Genomic DNA, 19,400 nt, shown 5'->3' with positions numbered 1-19,400 from the left:
TAAATAAAACCAGGACTGACCAAAACCAGAAAGCAAAGATCTATATTCTAAAAACCTAAAGAAAGAAAAAAAGTCAATTATTTATAGAACTAGCACAGGATTAATTGGCCTTTAACAATAGCAATGACTACAGGAATATTACCGTCTGTGGAAAAGGTTGAGAATTCATTTTTATGTTCTTTAGAATTAAGAACAACTTACCTCAGTCTAGAGGCTTAGAAAAATAATGACGCTTAAAAAAAGGCATTCCAAAGCCTGTTCATTTTGAACTTGTTCTTCACACAATTGCATGTATGAGACTGTCTTTCCATGTCCCTTTCTTCTGGCTAGAAATGTGAGGGCTAGGTGATTTTCAGGTCTTTTTATTGGCATGAGTAATTTTTTTTTTCTGTAATAAGAAAGAAAATGAATAACAATTTCTACCTTCCCCTTAGATGGGGGAATAACTTCTTTTTCTCCCAAACATAATCTTAAAGTAAAATGGTATGAGCTGGAGATTTCTGAACTGAAGGTGGTGCCCAGCGTGAAACTACCTGCTGCTTCAAGCAGTGCCCGGCAGCAAAGGTTTTTATTGTGTCACCCTCAGCAGCTACTCCCAGTACCAACTAGCAGCTGTTCCTTCAGTAGTGACCCTGGTGGAAAACAGTCCTTTTAGCAGTGGCTTCAGCTTCCAGTAGTTTTTTCATTTGGCAAGAGTGAATTCAACCAGCAGCTCTGCTCTGATAGAGGTTTCTGATCTTTCATCTGTGAGACGATTTAGAGTAATGAGAGTGATTTCTTTTGCATGTTCCTTAATATTCCTGTGGTACTTACATGTTAAGATCACTTAACAGCTCCCTCCGCCACCAGTCTGTGTGCTGCTTCAGTCTTTGGGAACGTGGCTGTTCCAGGGAGGGGAAAGTGAAGGAATCTAGGGCAGTATTTGGGTGGCTCAAAATTATCTAGAGTTTGTGTTTGTGTCAGTTATCAGGAACTGGGATCTTGCTTTGTTTGTGACTTCATCACTTACCTTCCCACTTACCTGTCCTAGCACATAGATGATGACACCTTGTTCTAGTTCCTTGACCCGCTCCTCATTCTCAAGTTGAGAATGCTTGTCCCCAGTGAAATGCTCCTGTTTGTCCCCAATGAAATGCTGCTGTTCTACCTTGCTTTTGCCCTTCTTGCAGGGTGAAGACTTCTTTCTCTCATGCTCCAAAGACACAGAGAGTTCCAGTAAGTGGATTCAGGCCTTTCCTTTAGGCCCTAAGTCCTGCTTCTGAACACTTACCCAGAGAGAGACAAAGGGAGGAGTCGTGCCAAGACTTCTAGGCAGTGTTAAACTGACTGTGATTTTTGGATCCTTGATTCCAATACAGTCCACCAGGTCTGCTTTATGTTTGTGTAACCATCAGACAGACCTCCTAGAAAGAGAGAGCGTATTATCTTGAAGATACATTCTAGTCTCCATGTTTCCTAAACAGAAAATATCTGGAAGCTTTGTTTCACAGTTAACTCTCAAAGTAATGTATGTTTTTCTATTCTCTCCGTCCCCTTCCTTCTCTGAAGTCTCAGCAATGAAATAGTTTTCTCTGAGCCTCGGATCTGGGAGGCATTCTGTTCTTGGAGAATAACGAGGAGGAGAATATCATTCACTTCAAATGATGATTGGCTCTTGTTAAGAGCACACTATCACATTTAACTCTTTCCTTAATGTATGGAAAAACTGAGTGCCAGGGAGTTTCTAAACTCTGGCATACATGGATTTGGAAAAACCTTCAATTTTTCTTTATATATCTCTTTTTTAAGATATTCTGGGTCAAAATGCCGATTAAATTCCTTGAGAAGACTTCCCCAAGGTAAATATGCAAATTTACCCTAATTATGGCCATTCATTGCATATGAATATGCCCTTTCTTGTAACAGAATTGGTTTCTGTTATTAGATATTTCCATGTATTAAGTATTTATCATTACTTTGATAACTTAATGTGATGCTAGATTACTGACCCTTTCTTTTACAATTTTTTTCCAGACTTCACATTGGGAAGCCTGCATATTCTGCTTGTAGCCATGTTTGGTTGAAAAAAAGTTTTAGTTATATCCTAGCCGTTAGTGTTGAAAATATTCATTGAAGAAATGTTATAAACATTAACAAGTAAATAGGATGAAAGATGAATAGCTAAAAGATTATATATGTAGTAATTAAAAATTTAACAATAATCATGACAGTGAAGGTGTGGCATCCAAGGATGATAGTTTTACATACTTCAGGGATATTTTGGGAGGGTCAGCAAAGCAAAAATCCATGCCAGAAATTAATGCCCTAGTGAAAGTCATAAAAAAATATAAAAGTTATTAATAATCAGTGAAAAGGGCAAGGGTTTTTTGATAAGATAGGAATTTGTGTTTCAACTTTTATTTCTTACACTTCACTATATCTGTGACTTCAGGGAATTTACTTATGTTACTGATTTCTCACCTTTCCTATTTTATTAAATGGATACAATAATGATAATATTTATGTCACAAGTTATTGTGAAGCAAAATATATGAAAGTGCCTTATAAACTGTAAAGCATTGTATAGATGCCAGCTTTATTTATTTACGCATTCATTTCATTATTTGCAAAGCAGTGCTCTAAGCAGGGTGGAGACTACAATAGTGTGTTGAACACAAGGGAAAGAAGTCCCTGACATAAAAGAGCTGCATTTTATTTCAAAGCAAGAACTTTAAGGCTGACTTCTTTCTCTGTATTAAATCCACTGGAGTTTATTTATAACTTAGCTTCATCTAAGCTTGAGGAAAGGTTTAAAGGTTGAAGGTATTTGTGTTTATTTAGTCAAATTCTGTGTCACAAAGTTTCCACAATGTTTACTCCTAAGATTATTTGGATGATGTACATAAAGAGAACAAGGATTGGCTTTGGGGTATTTATAAATTAAGATAGTGAAGCCATTGAGAAGTTCTCAGTAGAGCTATCTGTTTCTTTGCTTCTGGATATACACTGTACACATATATGACTGCTTTAAAAAAGCGTTATCTTGAAGGACAGACTTCGTATGACAGTCGAGGTCTCTCAAATTCTTTAAGATTTGATTAAAAATCTGTCTCCTTGAAGACATCACTTTGGCTTTAACTGAGAAACAACTATGATGTCATAGTTGGGTAGACTGTATCAGCAATGGTGCATTAATATTTCTGGTCCCACATGCTCTTTCTGTTACTCGTCCTTCAAGAGATAGAGTCAATTTCCATTTCCTTCAACTGATAAGGGCCTTTGTGACTGCCTTGATGAACAGAATGAGGTGAAATTGAGGCTACAAATGATTTCCAAGGTTAGGTCATAAAATAAGACAGCTCCTGCCTGCCTCTGTTCCTCTTGGGACATTCATCTTGTAAGAAGTCTAGCTACCCTTAATCCAGCAGGCTGGAGAGACCCTGTGGAGAGGGCTCACAGGAATAGATGTCTCAGGAGCCTCAGCTGTGACAGTTCCCAGGTATTTGAGTTCTCCCTGAACACTGGGTTTTTGGATGGTGATATGGTTTGGATGTTTGTCCCTTTCAAATCTCATGTTGAAATGTTATCTCCATTGTTGGAGGTGAGGCCTGGTGGGAGGTGTTTGGGTTATGGGGGCAGATCCCTCATGTCTTGGTGCTATCCTCACAAAATAGTGAGTTCCCTCATGATCTGATTGTTTAAGAGTGTGTGGCACCTCCCCTCCCCTCTTGCTCCCAGTCTTGCCATGTGAGATGCCTACTTCCTCTTCACCTTCTGCCATAATTGTAAGCCTCCTGAGACCTCACCAGAAGCAGATGCCAGCACCATGCTTCTTGTACAGCCTGAAGAACTATGAGCTAATTAAAACCTCCTTTCTTTATAAATTGCTCAGCCTCAGGTATTTTTCTAAATTTTTTTTGAGACAGAGTCTCACTCTGTCACCCAGGCTGGAGTACAGTGGTGCAGTCTTGATTCACTGCAACCTCCACCTCCTGGGTTCAAATGATTCTCCTGCCTCAGCCTTCTGAGTAGCTGGGACTACAAGAGTGTACCATCTGTAGTGCACCACCTCCTGGCTAATTTTTGTATTTTTAGTAGAGACTGGGTTTCACCATGTTGGTCAGGCTGGTCTCAAACTCCTAACCTCAAGTGATCCACCTGCTTCGGCCTCCCAAAGTGTTGGGATTACAGGCATGAGCCACCACGCCCAGCCAGGTATTTTTTTTTTTATAGCAATGCAAGAACAGCCTGATACAGATGATTACAACATCCTGCCTTCAGATGCCCTGGCTGTTGCTGATAGACCAGAGACAAGCCATCCCTGCTGAGCACTACCCTTATTCCAACTTCATAAGTAAATAAATTTTGCTGCTTTGGAGTGGCTGGTTTGAAACCATAGACAACCAGAACACATAGTAGCCCAACTGACCATTTGCTTATGTATTTAGATTGAGGCACTATTGATATAAGCTCTGTAGCTTTTATCTGTTTTTATTGTTTTCATTAACCTTATATAACCACTAGATAATAAATGCCTTGAGGACCTCTTTGCATTGGATCTACTCTATATAAATCTTTTGCATGGGATACACTGCTATGTCTATGTTGTAACTAGTAGCATTTTTTGATATATGGGGTTATCCATTATGCTTCTTTGTATCTAGTTTATCCCGTTTATGTGGATTGAACCTCTTGTCTCATTGATTATGTGGAAGCTTTGATGGATTATTTTATTAATTAAGGAGATTTGGGCTGCAAGTAGCAAAAATACAACTGAAAGTGGCTAAGCAAAAAGACATGTAATATCTCATGTAATAAGACGCTTAGGGGCAGCATGCCTGCAGATTTTAGCACTGTCAACCTTGGCATGTTTGCTACATTTTAGGCTTGCCTCCTTAGGGTCACAAAAGGTCTCTTGGTCTTCTTGGAACCACGTTTAGGCTGGAAAACATCCAATTAAAGAAGAATGGCTTTCCTCCTGTTCACTCCTCTTATTTTTGCAGAGGCCCACAGCAGGCTTCCCTTCAAGGGCCATTAGTTAGCATGAGTCAAATGATCTTGGAAGTGCCTTGAATAATCAAGCAATGCCACCAGAGATCTCCAGGATCCTATTAGATACTATTTTATATCATAGAAATGGTATCTGAAAAGTTAGGGATCTTGTGAAGAAAATATTAAATTGCATCAAATTTAATCATCTTTAGTGTTAGGGAAAACATTTGCACAGTATAAGAGCAAAAATGCAACATATAATTATGTAATAAATGTGTACAGAGATTCTGCAGACTTTGAGTCACTGAGACCTACTATTCTTTTAGTTTTAAAATTCTTCTCTTAGATTATAAAGGTAATTCAGAATACTCTAACAAGGCTTGTGAAAAAAAAATCCAGTTAGTGATCCAGGTAACATCTATGTTTTACATTTTTATTTATTTAATTTTAATTTTTTTATTGAGAGAGGGTCTCACTCTGTCACCCAGGCTGGAGTGCAGTGGTGCAACCTGCCTTCCAGGTTCAAGTGATTTTCATACCTCAGCCTCCCGAGTAGCTGTGATTACAGGTGTGTGCCACTATGCCTGGCTAATTTTTGTATTTTTCATAGAGATGGGGTTTTGCCATGTTGTCCAGGATGGTCTCGAACTCCTGGCTTCAAGTGAGCTGCCCATGTCAGCCTCCCAAAGTGTTGGGATTACAGACGTTAGCCACAACACCCAGGCTAAAATCTATGTTATTTAAACAATTGCAACTGAGAGGGAAATTATTCCTTAAAATTGCCTGTTATGACATACATATTACCTTAATAGTCAAGTGCCTTTCAACCTTGGGAAGAGTGAGAATTCAGTGATTTCTAGTGTTTGAATGTATCCCCCAAAAAGCATGTGCTGGAAACTTAATCTTCAATGTAACAGTGTTGGGATGTGGGGCCTAATGGGAGGTGTTTAGATCATGATAGTGCCACCCTCATGAATGGATTAATGCCAGTTATGAAAGGGCTTGAGGCTGTGAGTTTGATCTCTTGCCTTCACTTGTTCTTGCCCTTCTGTCTACTCCTGTAGGATGATATTGCATTAAGGTCCACACAAGATACTGGTACCTTAATATTGGACTTTCCAGCCTCAGGAACTATAAGATATAGATTTATTTTCTTTATAAATCACCCAGTCTGTGATATTCTGTTATAGCAACATGAAGCTGGCTAAGACAGTGATAAAAAGTTTAAGATAATCTAACTGTCATGTTAACAGCATATTTGATGGTTTATATAATAATTCTTATGGAATTCGTTTCTGTAGAGTTACAAGTCAGCTTTGTTATTCCCCTTAAAATATAAAATAGTTATCAATTTTGGCTTGTGTTTTATGATAAAATCCTAATAGGTTTATAGACAATGTTGAAACATTCATGAGAATGTATGATTAATCATGCTAATAAGTTTAATTTATTAAATATAAAGCTGTTTTAGAACTCAAGTTTTATAAGTAAAATAATTTAAATATTTTAAATTTTGAATACACTTAATTTATAAATACAGTTTGAAGTATTTAAAGTTGTTTAAGTTTGTAAGTGATGCCAAGCATTAATCAAAGGACCTTTAAAACCAATTATTAAAACATGCTAGGTTATTAGTAGAATTATCATAAACTCTATAACCTGAAAGCTTAAAGAGAACTGTTTTTTTATATATGTGATTTTAATAAAATGAATTTTAATTTTTTAAATAAAAGTAAATGTACAAATAGATTTTCTTTTCTGGACACAAAAATGCCCTTATGCTCACCAAGAAATTCGTATTTAACAGCAAGGACTTATTTACAAGTTCATTCCTAACCAGTCACTGCAAATGTAATGTGTCCACAATGATTAATTTAGACCTATTATTTCACCACAGGGACCTGAGGAGGGGCCTCCCTTAATCTCCTGGTATCCTAGCTCATGTTAACAAAATCAGCCCATCCATCATACACAGAACTTCACATGATGTTTGCTAAAAAATAAAGAACTCTTTTAACAAAGACATTCATAATTTTTATTTCCTGGGAGGAATACTGCCATCTCTTTGTAAATCTACAATATTTTTACTCGTCTAGACAAATGCAACCCCTTGATAATTTCTGCACGCTTGAGTGGATAAATACTATGACTTTCAAATTTATTTTATACGTATCCTTTCAAATAGCTGTTTTGAAGTTTCCTTATTTGTATCTTAAAGGTTTCTTTTCCCCAACCTGCTGAACATCCTGAGGTTTCATCTTCCCTACCTGATTGTCACAAGGTTACTGCTTCCCTTCTGACCACAGGAAACTTATGAAAGGTGCCTTGGGAATATGTCAGTATAAAAGACAGGCTATAATTGGGATACCTTCAGGAACTGGGGTGTGGGTGTTCTCAGTCCTTGTCCGGTGAACTCTTTCCCTCTTCTTTTCTGAAATGTGTTTCTTATAAACAGCAAAGTCTTATTTCTAAATTCTGAGTCTGTGGTCTAATTGCAACACAATTAAACAAATTCAGAGTTCTGCTGGAAAGAAAGAAAGGAGGGTGTGGGGAAGATGATGGCTGGTTAGGTAGCCACAGTGTCTGCCATAATCTTTCAAATGGATAAAACTTTGATCTTCTGACACTGTTTATTTGGCTGCAAGTATATAAGGTATTGATGATATCCTTTGATTAATATAAATGGTTGAGGTGGTTAAATTTCTGTTTCCTTACAGAGGTGCTAAATGATGTTTTATGATAAACACATATGTTTTAAGAATAAAGCTCTTGAGACATTTAATTATTTTAATGGGGGAACTAGGCCAGACAGTCCATTCCAGGGAACAGAGATGCTCAAGTATTTATTAGTAGAAACACTCAGATATGATGAATGTGAAATATATTAAAAAGAAACACAGAGTGGCAAGAGTTTAACAGTCTTAATTAATGATGTAATTAGGCTAGAATAATCTATTTCCTTTGGATTATCCAATCTTTAATCTAATAATTTTTTTTCTTGAATGCCTGCATCTACAAAGCACAAAAAGATCATAGTTACAATTTTATGATCTAGGTGGGATACAATCTGTGAACTTGAAAAGATAATTAACAATATGATATTGAATGTGATCACTGGCAGATAAGCTGTCTAGGCACATGATGTATAGGAATTTGGGGGGAGAAAAACAGTTTCAGCTGAAGTGATATGGGATGGCTTACAATCTAAACCTCTTTTCTGAGATCTTCGTCATTTGGATCTGGCAGTTGTTTAACCACTGGCTCAAACTTCTGTCTAACAGTCAACCCAGTCACTTAAACAATACACATTTAATTATCACTCATGCATGTAGTGCTTGGTTTCCATTTGAGCTTTTACAGGAGATCACAGGCTTAGAAGATAGCCTTAGTTTGAATACAATCTCATGAGAAATCTTGAGCCAGAGGCACCCAGCTAAGCCACACCCAGATTCCTGATACAGCATAAACTGTAAGATAATGCCTGTTTGTTGTTTTAAGTTGCTAAGTTTTGGGGTAACTGGTTTTATTGTAATTTACAACAAATGCAGGAGTTTATTCAAATGATACTGTTAATTTGAGATTGAGTGTATTCATAGGCTTGAAATTATATGCCTTGAGGGGATAGTTGAAGCCTTCATAATGTGAATATATACATATATATTATGACTGAGCCACAGGGATACTCTATTTAAGGTGAAATCTAAGGAAAAGTGAAGTTTCAAGAAGGATATAGTGAACAATGCCAAGTAATAAGAATAAATCAAAAGTAATTAAAAAATTATTTTTTCCTTCAAAATTTCCAAATAATACATTTATGTGGGATTACTCTGGCAACTGAACAAGCAATTCTCTAATCAATTACCATGCATAGTTTCATTAAAAAATATTAGCAAACTAACATGGATGTAAATATTACTGTCATGACAAACTTGCGTAATTCATATAATTTAGATTGCTAGTTCCATTAAACTATATTAGTGATATAAAACAAAAAAAAACATGGTGAAGATTATAGATTTATTGAAATCTTGTAGTGGTATTATTCACCAAGTGCCAGAAGATATGACCTAATGTGTGTTTTGTGAAAATAAGTCACTTTATTCTATTTTACTTTTTTTTTAACTTTTATTTTAGGTCCTGAGGTACATTTGCATGTTTGTTATATAGGTAAATTGTGTGTCACAGGGGTTTGGTGTACAGATTATTTCATCACCTGGGTGATAAGCATAGTACTCGATAGATAGTTTTTAGATCCTCCCCTTCCTGTCATCCTCCACCCTGAAGAAGGCCCCAGTGTCTGTTCTTCCCTTCTTTGTGTCCATGTATTCTCAATATTTAACTCCCCCCTTTTAAATAAGAACATGTGATATTTGGTTTTCTGTTCCTGTGTTAGTTCACTTAGACAGCTCTATGCAGGTTGCTACAAAGGACATGGTTTCATTCTTTTTTATGGCTGCTTAGCATTCCATAGTGTATATGTACCACATTTTCTTTCTTTTTTTTCGTTTCTTAATTCATTTAAAAATAATTTTTTAATTATACTTTACGTTCTGGGATACATGTGCAGAATGTGCAGGTTTGTTACATAGGTATATATGAGCCATGGTGGTTTGCTGCACCTATCAACCCATCATCTACATTAGGTATTTCTCTTAATGCTATCCCTCCCCTTGCCCCCCATGCCCCAACAGGCCCCAGTGTGTGATGTTCCCTTCCCTGTGCCTGTATGTTCTCATTGTTAAACTCCCACTTATGAGTGAGAACATGCAGTGTTTGGTTTTCTGTTCCTGTGTTAATTTGCTGAGAATGATGGTTTCCAGCTTCATCCACGTCCCTGCAAAGGACATGAACTCATTCTTTTTTATGGCTGCATAGTATTCCATGGTGTATATGTGCCACATTTGCTTTATCCAACCTGTCATTGATGGGCATTTGGGTTGGTTCCAAGTCTTTGCTATTGTGAATAGTGCCGCAATAAACATACATGTGCATGTGTCTTTATAGTAGAATGATTGATAATTCTTTGGGTATATGCCCAGTAAATGGATTGCTGGGTCAAATGATATTTCCGGTTCTAGATCCTTGAGGAATCACCAAACTGTCTTCCACAATGGTTGAACTAATTTATATTCTCACCAACAGTGTAAAAGCATTCCTATTTCTCCACACCCTCTCCAGCATCTATTGTTTCCTGAATTTTTAATGATTGCCATTCTAACTGGCGTGAGATGATATCTCATTGTGGTTTCGATTTGCGTTTTTCAAATGACCAGTGACGATGAGCTTTTTTTCAATGTGTTTATTGGCTGCATAAATGTCTTCTTTTGAGAAATATCTGTTCATATCCTTTGCCCACTTTTTGTTGGGGTTGTTTGTTTTTTTCTTGTAAATTTGTTTACGTTTCTTGTAGGTCCTGGATATTATCCCTTTGTCAGCTGGATAGGTTGCAAAAATTGTCTCCCATTCTGTAAGTTGCTTATTTAGTCTGTTGATAGTTTCTTTTGCTGTGCAGAAGCTCCTTAGTTTGATTAGATCCCATTTGTCACTTTTGGCTTTTGTTGCCATTGCTTTTGGTGTTTTAGTCACGAAGTCTTTGTCCATGCCTATGTCCTAAATGATATTGCCTAGGTTTTCTTCTAGGGTTTTTATGGTTTTAGGTCCTACATTTAAGTCTTTAATCCATCTTGAGTTAATTTTTGTATAAGGTATAAGGAAGGGGTCCAGTTTCAGTTTTCTGCATATGGCTAGCCAGTTTTCCCAACATCATTCATTAAATAGGGAATACTTTCCCCATTGCTTGTTTTTGTCAGGTTTGTCAAAGATCAGATGTTTGTAGGTGTGTGGTGTTATTTCTGAGGCCTCTGTTCTGTTCCATTGGTCTGTATATCTGTTTTGGTAGCAGTGCCATGCTGTTTTGGTTACTGTAATCTTGTAGCATAGTTTGAAGTCAGGTAGCATGATGCCTCCATCTTTGTTCTTTTTGCTTAGGATTGTCTTGGCTATATGGGCTCTTTTTTGGTTCCATATGAAATTTAAAGTAATTTTTGCTAATTCTGTGAAGAAAGTCAATGGTAGCTTGATGGGAATAGCATTGAATCTGTAAATTACTTTGGGCAGTATGGCCATTTTCATGATACTGATTCTTCCTATCCATGAGCATGGAATGTTTTTCCGTTTGTTTGTGTCCTCTCTTATTTCCTTGAGCAGTGGTTTGTAGTTCTCCTTGAAGAGGTCCTTCATGTCCCTTTAAGTTGTATTCCTGGATATTTTGTTCTCTTTGTAGCAATTGTGAATGGGAGTTCAGTCTTGATTTGGCTCTCTGTTTGTCTATTATTGGTGTATAGGAATGCTTGTGATTTTGGCACATTGATTTTGTATCCTGAGACTTTGCTGAAGTTGCTTATCAGCTTAAGGAGATTTAGGGCTGAATCAATGGGGTTTTCTAAATATACAATTATGTCCTCTGGAAACAGAGACAATTTGACTTCCTCTCTTCCTATTTGAATACACTTTATTTCTTTCTCTTGCCTTATTGCCCTGGCCAGAACTTCCAATACTGTGTTGAGTAGGAGTGGTGAGAGAGGGCATCCTTGTCTTGTGCAGCTTTTCAAAGGGAATGTTTCCAGCTTTTGCCCATTCAGTATGATATTGACTGTGGGTTTGTCATAAATAGCTCTTATTATTTTGAGATGCGTTTCATCAATACCTAGTTTATTGAGAGTTTTTAGCATGAAGCAGTGTTGAATTTTGTTGAAGGCCTTTTCTGCATCTATTGAGATAATCATGTCATTTTTATTATTGGTTCTGTTTATGTGATGGATTATGTTTATTGATTTGTGTATGTTGAACCAGCCTTGCATCCCAGGGATGAAGCCAACTTGATCATTTTGGATAAGCTTTTTAATGTGCTGCTGGATTTGGTTTTCCAGTATTATTTTCAGGATTTTCATATCAATGTTTATCAGAGATATTGTCCTGAAATTTTCTTTTTCTGTTTTGTCTCTGCCAGGTTTTGGTATCAGGATGATGCTGGCCTCATAAAATGAATTAGGGAGGAGTCCCTCTTTTTCTATTGTTTGGAATAGTTTCAGAAAGAATGATACCAGCTCCTGTTTGTACCTCTGGTAGAAATCGCCTGTGAATCTGTCAGGTCCTGGGCTTTTTTTGGTTGGTAGGCGATTTTCAGAACTTGTCATTGGTCTATTCAGGGATTCAACTTCTTTCTGGTTTAGTCTTGGGAGGGTGTATGTGTTGAGGAATGTCCCTATTTCTTCTAGAATTTCTAGTTTATTTGTGTAGAGGTATTTATAGTATCCCTCATGGTAGTTTTTATTTCTGTGGGATCAGTGGTGATATCCCCTTTATCATTTTTTATTGTGTCTATTTGATTCTTCTCTCTTTTCTTTTTTGTAAGTCTGGCTAGTGGTCTATTTTGTTAATCTTTTAAAAAAACCAGCTCCTGGACTCATTGCTTTTTTGAAGGGTTTTTTGTGTCTTTATCTCCTTCAGTTCTGCTCTGATCTTAATTATTTCTTGTCTTCTGCTAGCTTTTGAATTTGTTTGCTCTTGCTTCTCTAGTTGTTTTAATTGTGATGTTAGGGTGTAGATTTTAGATCTTTCCCACTTTCTCATATGAGCAGTTAGTGCTATAAATTTCCCTCTAAACACTGTTTTAGCTGTGTCCCAGAGATTCTGGTACATTGTGTCTTTCTTCTCATTGGTTTCAAATAGCTTATTTATTTCTGCCTTAATTTTGTTATTTACCCCATAGTCATTCAGGAGCATGTTGTTCAGTTCCCATGTAGTTGTGCAGTTTTGAGTGACTTTCTTAACCCTGAGTTCTAATTTGATTGCAGTGTGGTCTGAGAGATTGTTTGTTGTGATTTCCATTCTTTTGCATTTGCTGAGGAGTGATTGACTTCCAATTATGTGGTCAGTTTTAGAATAAGTGCTATGTGGTACTGAGAAGAATGTATATTTTGTTCATTTGGGGTGGAGAGTTCTGCTGATGTCTATTAGGTCTGCTTGGTCCAGAGCTGAGTTAAAGTCTTGAATATCCTTGTTAATTTTCTGTCTCATCAATCTGTCTAATATTGACAGTGGGGTGTTAAAATCTCCCACTACTATTGTGTGGGAGTCTAAGTCTCTTTGTAGGTCTCCAAGAACTTGCTTTATGAACCTGGGACCTCCTGTATTGGGTGCATATATATTTAGGGTAGTTAGCTTTTCTTGCTGCATTGATCCCTTTACCATTATGTAATGCCCTTCTTTGTCTTTTTTGATCTTTGTTGATTTAAAGTTCTGTTTTGTCAGAGACTAGTATTGCAACCCCTGCTTTTTTTTTTTCTTTCCATTTGCTAGGTAAATATTCCTTCATCCCTTTATTTTGAGCCTATGGGTGTCTTTGCATGTGAGATGGGTCTCCTGAATACAGCACAACCATGGATCTTGACTCCTTATTAAATTTGCCAGTCTATGTCTTTTAATGGAGCATGTAGCCCATTTACATTTAAGGCTAATATTGTTATGTGTGTATTTGACCCTGTCATCTGATGCTAGCTGGTTATTTTGCCCATTAGTTGATGCAGTTTCTTCATAGTGTCGATGGTCTTTACATTGTGGCATGTTTTTTGCAGTGGCTGGTACCGGTTTTTCCTTTCCATATTTAGTGCTTCCTTCAGGAGCTCTTGTAAGGCAAGTTTGGTGGTGACAAAATCCCTCAGCATTTGCTTGCCTGTAAAGGATTTTATTTCTCCTTCACTTATGAAACTTAGTTTGGCTGGAAATGAAATTCTGGGTTGAAAATTCTTTTCTTTAAGAAGTGTTGAATATTGGCCCCCACTGTCTTCTGGCTTGTAGGGTTTCTGCAGAGAGATCTGCTGTTAGTCTGATGGGATTCCCTTTGTGGACAACCCAACCTTTCTCTCTGGCTACCCTTAACATTTTTTCCTTCATTTCAACCTTGGTGAATCTGACGATTATGTGTCTTGGTGTTGCTCTTCTCCAGGAGTATCTTTGTGGTGTTTTCTGTATTTCCTGAATTTGAATGTTGGCCTGTCTTGCTAGGTTGGGGAAGTTCTCCTGGATAATATCCTGAAGTGTGTTTTCCAACTTGGTTCCATTCTCCCCATCACTTTTAGGTACACCAATCAAGCATAGGTTTGGTCTTTTCACATAGTCCCATATTTCTTGGAGGCTTTGTTCGTGCCTTTTCATTCTTTTTTCTCTAATCTTGTCTTCACGTTTGATCTTCAATCTCTGACGTTTTTTCTTCCACTTGATTGATTCGGCTATCGATACTTGTGTATGCTTTGCAAAGTTCTTGTGCTGTGTTTTTCAGCTCCATCAGGTCATTTATGTTCTTTTCTAAACTGATTATTCTAGTTAGCAGTTCCTGTAAGCTTTTATCAAGGTTCTTGGCTTCCTTGCATTGTGTTAGAACATGCTCCTGTTGCTTGGAAGAGTCTGTTATAACCCACCTTCTTTTTTCTTTTTTTTTCTTTTTTTTCTTTTTTTGGTGACGGAGTCTCGCTGTGTCGCCAGGCTGGAGTGCAGTGGCACAATCTCGGCTTACTGCAACCTCCGCCTCCCAGGTTCAAGTCATTCTCCTGCCTCAGCCTTCCAAGTAGCTGGGAGTACTGTTGCGTGCCACTACACCCAGCTAATTTTTGTATTTTTAGTAGAGACAGGGTTTCACCATGTTGGCCAGGATGGTCTCGATCTCTTGACCTCATGATCTGCCCACCTCGGCCTCCCAGTGTTGGGATTACAGGCGTGAGCCACTGCTCGCAGCCCTATTACCTACCTTCTGAAGCCTACTTCTGTCAATTTGTCAAACTCATTCTCTGTCCAGTTTTGTTCCCTTGGTGGCGTGGAGTTGTGATCCTTTGGAGGAGAAGAGGCATACTGGTTTTTGGAATTTTCGGCCTATTTGCACTGGTTTTTCCTGATCTTCGTGGTTTTATCTACATTTGGTCTTTGATGTCAGTGATCTTTGGATGGGGTTTTTGTCGGGGCATTTTTTTTTGTTGATGTTAATGCTATGGCTTTCTGTTTGTTAGTCTTCCTTCTAACAGTCAGGCCCCTCTGCTGCAGGTTTGCTGGAGTTTGCTGGAGGTCCACTCCAGACCCTGTTTGTCTGAGTATTACCAGAGGTGGCTATAGAACAGCAAAGATTGCTGCCTGCTCCTTCCTCTGGAAGCTTTGTCCCAGAGGGGCACTCACCAGATGCCAGCCAGAGCTCTCCTGTATGAGGTGTCTGTCAATCCCTGCTGGGAGATATCTCCCAATCAGGAGGCACAGGGGTCAGTGATCCACTTGAGGAGGTAGTCTGATCCTTAGCAGAGCTCTAGCACTGTGCTGGGAGATCCACTGCTCTCTTCAGAGCCAGCAGGCAAGATCGTTTAAGTCTGCTGAAGCTGCACCCATAGCTGCCCCTTCCCCCAGGTGCTTTGTCTCAGGGAGATGGGAGTTTTATCTATAAGACCCTGACTGGGGCTGCACCTTTCTTTCAGAGATGTCCTGCCCTGAGAGGAGGAAATCTAGAAAGACAGTCGGGCTACAGCAGCTTTGCCATGCTGTGGTGGGTTCTGCACCCAATTCGAACTTCCTGGCAGCTTTCTTTACACTGTGAGGGGAAAACTGCCTATTCATGCCTCAATAATGGCAGACATCCCTCCTCCCACCAAACTTGAGCATCCCAGATTGACTTCAGACTGCTACGCTGGCAGCGAGAATTTCAAGCCAGTGGATCTTAGCTTGTTGAGCTCTGTGCGGGTGGGATCTGCTTAGTAATAGTACTAGGCTCCCTGGCTTCAGCTCCCTTTCCAGGAGAGTGAATGATTCTGTCTCACTGGCATTCCAGGTGCGACTGGGGTATGAAAAAACTAATGCAGCTAACTCGGTGTCTGCCCAAACAGCTGTGCAGTTTTGTGCTTGAAACCCAGGGCCCTGGTGGTGTAGGCACCTGAGGGAATCTCCTGGTGTGTGGGTTGCAAAGATCATGGTGAAAGCCTAGTATCTGGGCCAGATAGCACCGTCCCTCAAGGCAGAGTCCCTCATGGCTTCCCTTGGCTAGGGGAGGGAGTTCCCTGACCCCTTGCACTTCCTGGGTAAGACAATGCCCCACTCTACTTCTGCTCGCCCTCTGTGGGCTGCACCCACTGCCTATCCAGTCCCAGTGAGATGAACCAGGTACCTCAGTTGGAAATGCAGAAATAACCCACCTTCTGTGTTGGTCTCGCTGGGAGCTGCAGACGAGAGTTGTTCCTATTTGGCCATCTTGAGCTCCATCCCCACATTTTCTTAATCTAATCTGATTTTGATGGGCATTGAGGTTGATTCTCTTTGCTCTTGTGAAAGTGCTGCAAAGAAAATATGTATGCATGTGTCTTTATGGCAGAATGATTTACATTTATTTGGGTTTATACCCAATAATGGAATTGCTGAATCAAATGGTAATTCTAAGTTTTTTTTTTTTTTTTTTGAGATGGAGTCTCACTTTGTCACCAGGCTGGAGTGCAGTGGTGTGAAGTCGGCTCACTGCAACCTCCAACTCCCTGGTTCAAGCAATTCTCCTGCCTCAGTGTTCCGAATAGCTGGGATTATAGGCATGTGCTACCACACCCAGCTAATTTTTGATTTTTACTAGAGATGGGGTTTCACCACATTGTCCAGAATGGTCTCGATCTCCTGACCTCATGATCTGCCCACCTTGGCCTCCCAAAGTGCTGAGATTACAGGCTTGAGCCACCGCGCCCGGCTTATTTTAAGTTCTTCGAGAAATCACCACACTGCTTTCTACAATGGCTGAACTAATTTACATTCCCACCAACAGTGTTTAAGCATTCTCTTTGCACTGCAACTTCATCATCATCTGTCATTTTTTGAAAATAAGCAGTTTTAGACCATGAGTGAGGAACTGGTTATTTTATGAGGTATTTTTTATTTCTTCTCACTGATCATAACTAGTATCCTACCAGTCCTGATATAGTTTGAGTCTGTGTTCCTGCCCAAATCTCGTGTCGAATTGCAATCCCCAGTGTTAGAGGTGGGCCTGGTGGGAGGTGATTGGATCATGGGAGCAGATTTCCCCCTCAGTGCTGCTCTCATGATAGTGAGTGAGTGCTCATGAGATTTTGTTGTTTAAAAGTGTATGGCACCTCCGCTCTCTCTCTCTTCCTCCTGCTCAGGCCATGTAAGATATGCCTGCTTCTCCTTCACTTTCCACCATGATTATAACTTTCCTGAGGCCTATCCAGCCATGTTTCCTGTAGAGCCTGCAGAATCATGAGCCAATTAAACCTCTTTTCTTTATAAACTACCCAGTCTCAGGTAATTCTTTATAGCAGTGCAAGAACAGACTAATACAAGTCCTATAAAAACAAAACAAAACAAAACAAAACAAAACACCTCTTCAGTTGGTCTCTGATAGGAATTAAGCTCCCTTTGATGAGACCTCAGTGGACATTTTACGAACTTGAATCAGGGCTCACTAGTCCATAACTCCAGAGACAATATTTTATTATAGCAATTTGAACAATGTATTTTGAATGTCATTTTATTAACAATCACATACCCTTCTAATTCAGCATAGTATTTTAGTGACTCTTCCATGGTATTCCATAAAATTGCAGGGCTAGTCTGAGCTTAAATCCATGAATTCAGTTATTTTCACCTTATATCTCCAGTATATTTTATGTAAAGACTACTCCTTCTACTCCTTTACATGATCCTTCTCTCAGATGTCTATGAGCTCTGGGCAAGACTTAATTAACATTAAACCGAAAGGACTAGACTTTTCATTTCATGCTGATCTTAAATAACAAGCACCATTGGATGCTTTTGTGTGTGGGAAAATTTTTTTGATTGTTTAGTAATCTACAGCCATCTTTAAAAATGAGTATAATCTGTTAAAGTTTTATACTGAGAGATTAATAAAATATAATCAAACCAAATAAACCAAACTAAAATAAAACCTTAGTTGGCCTTGTTAAACTGTAAAAGGAAAATTGCTTTCATGTAGAAGTGACAAACAAATCCTGTGTACCAGTTATATAAATCTAATGAAGGCGAAGCTGATAAATCATCAGTCTCTGAAATACTTAAGAAAAGTTGCACCTTCTGGATGGTGGCTGAGTAGGCAACAGATATTATGGTTGAGAATCTTTTCTCTTCACTTTGAGGCAGCTTAGGAATTTTCTGTGAGAAATAGCTTCCAATAGATTAAATATGTTAAAATTGCCCAATCATGCCAAATCATTTGAAAGCAAAAATTTTGGTTTTACTATATATATTTCTTTGAAGAACTGAATTCAGTGGAAAGTATTTTTTAGACAACTAAATAAATACCTTATTTTTCTTTATTAATCATTTTACTTGGGATGGGGCAAAAGAAACACCCAACATGCCAATACCACTTTCAGTCAGTAGATAGATGTTATGATTTCTGGCCTCTTTCTTTCTTTCTTTCTTTTTTTTTTTTTTTAGAAGAGTCTCGCTCTGTCACCCAGGCTGGAGTGCAATGGCATGATCTCGGCTCACTGCAACCTCCGCCTCCCAGGTTCAAGTGATCCTCCTGCCTCAGCTTCCTGGGTAGCTGGGATTACAGGCATGCATCACCACACCCAGCTAAATTTTGTATTTTTAGTAGAGATGGGGTTTTGCCATGTTGGCCAGGATGGTCTAGAACTCCTGACCTCTGGTGATCCACCCACCTTGGCCTCCCAAAGTGCTGGGATTACAGGCCTGAGCCACCACGCCTGGCTGACCTCTTTATTATCTGATTCCACAACCTTGGTACTATGATCAGAAAAGATACTTTTCTTCCTTATATGAATTGAAATCCTCTACAGACACTGAGAAAAACATTGGAAATGTTTAATAATCAAGTCTTGAAATACATATGTGAGTAATATAAAAAGTTGTCTTCTTATTACCTATTCAGAGTGATCTGAGGAAAAGTAGTTGTGAGGTAGATCTTAAAAGTGAGAGAGAAAGGTCTTTAGATAGATAAAATATTCTAAGTGTTGAAGTTTAAAGAAGGAAATAAATGATTGATCATGTTAGAAAGTGAACAGTCAGGACAACTACCCATATGTTTTATTTGTGCAGATTAGAAAAAGACACCCATTTTTTGGCATAATAGTTCCATGGGCTTAAGTCTTGAAAAAAAGATGGTGTCTTTGTGTGTGTGTGTGTGTATGTGTGTATATATATATAATATATCTATTTATTATTATTATTATTATTATTTTTTTTTTTTTGGAGATGGAGTCTTCCTCTGTCTCCCAGGCTGGAGTGCAGCAAGCGGTGTGATCTTGGCTCGCTGCAACCTCTGCCTCCCAGGCTCAAGCGATTCTCCTACCTCAGCCTCCCAAGTAGCTGGGACTACACGAGCACACCACCATACCCAGCTGATTTTTGTATTT

Source organism: Pan paniscus, chromosome 6, assembly GCF_029289425.2.
Source record: "Pan paniscus chromosome 6, NHGRI_mPanPan1-v2.0_pri, whole genome shotgun sequence".
Classification (NCBI taxonomy): Eukaryota; Metazoa; Chordata; class Mammalia; order Primates; family Hominidae; genus Pan; species Pan paniscus.
The sequence above is the reverse complement of the archived record's forward strand: the minus strand, read 5'-3'. Positions refer to the sequence as shown.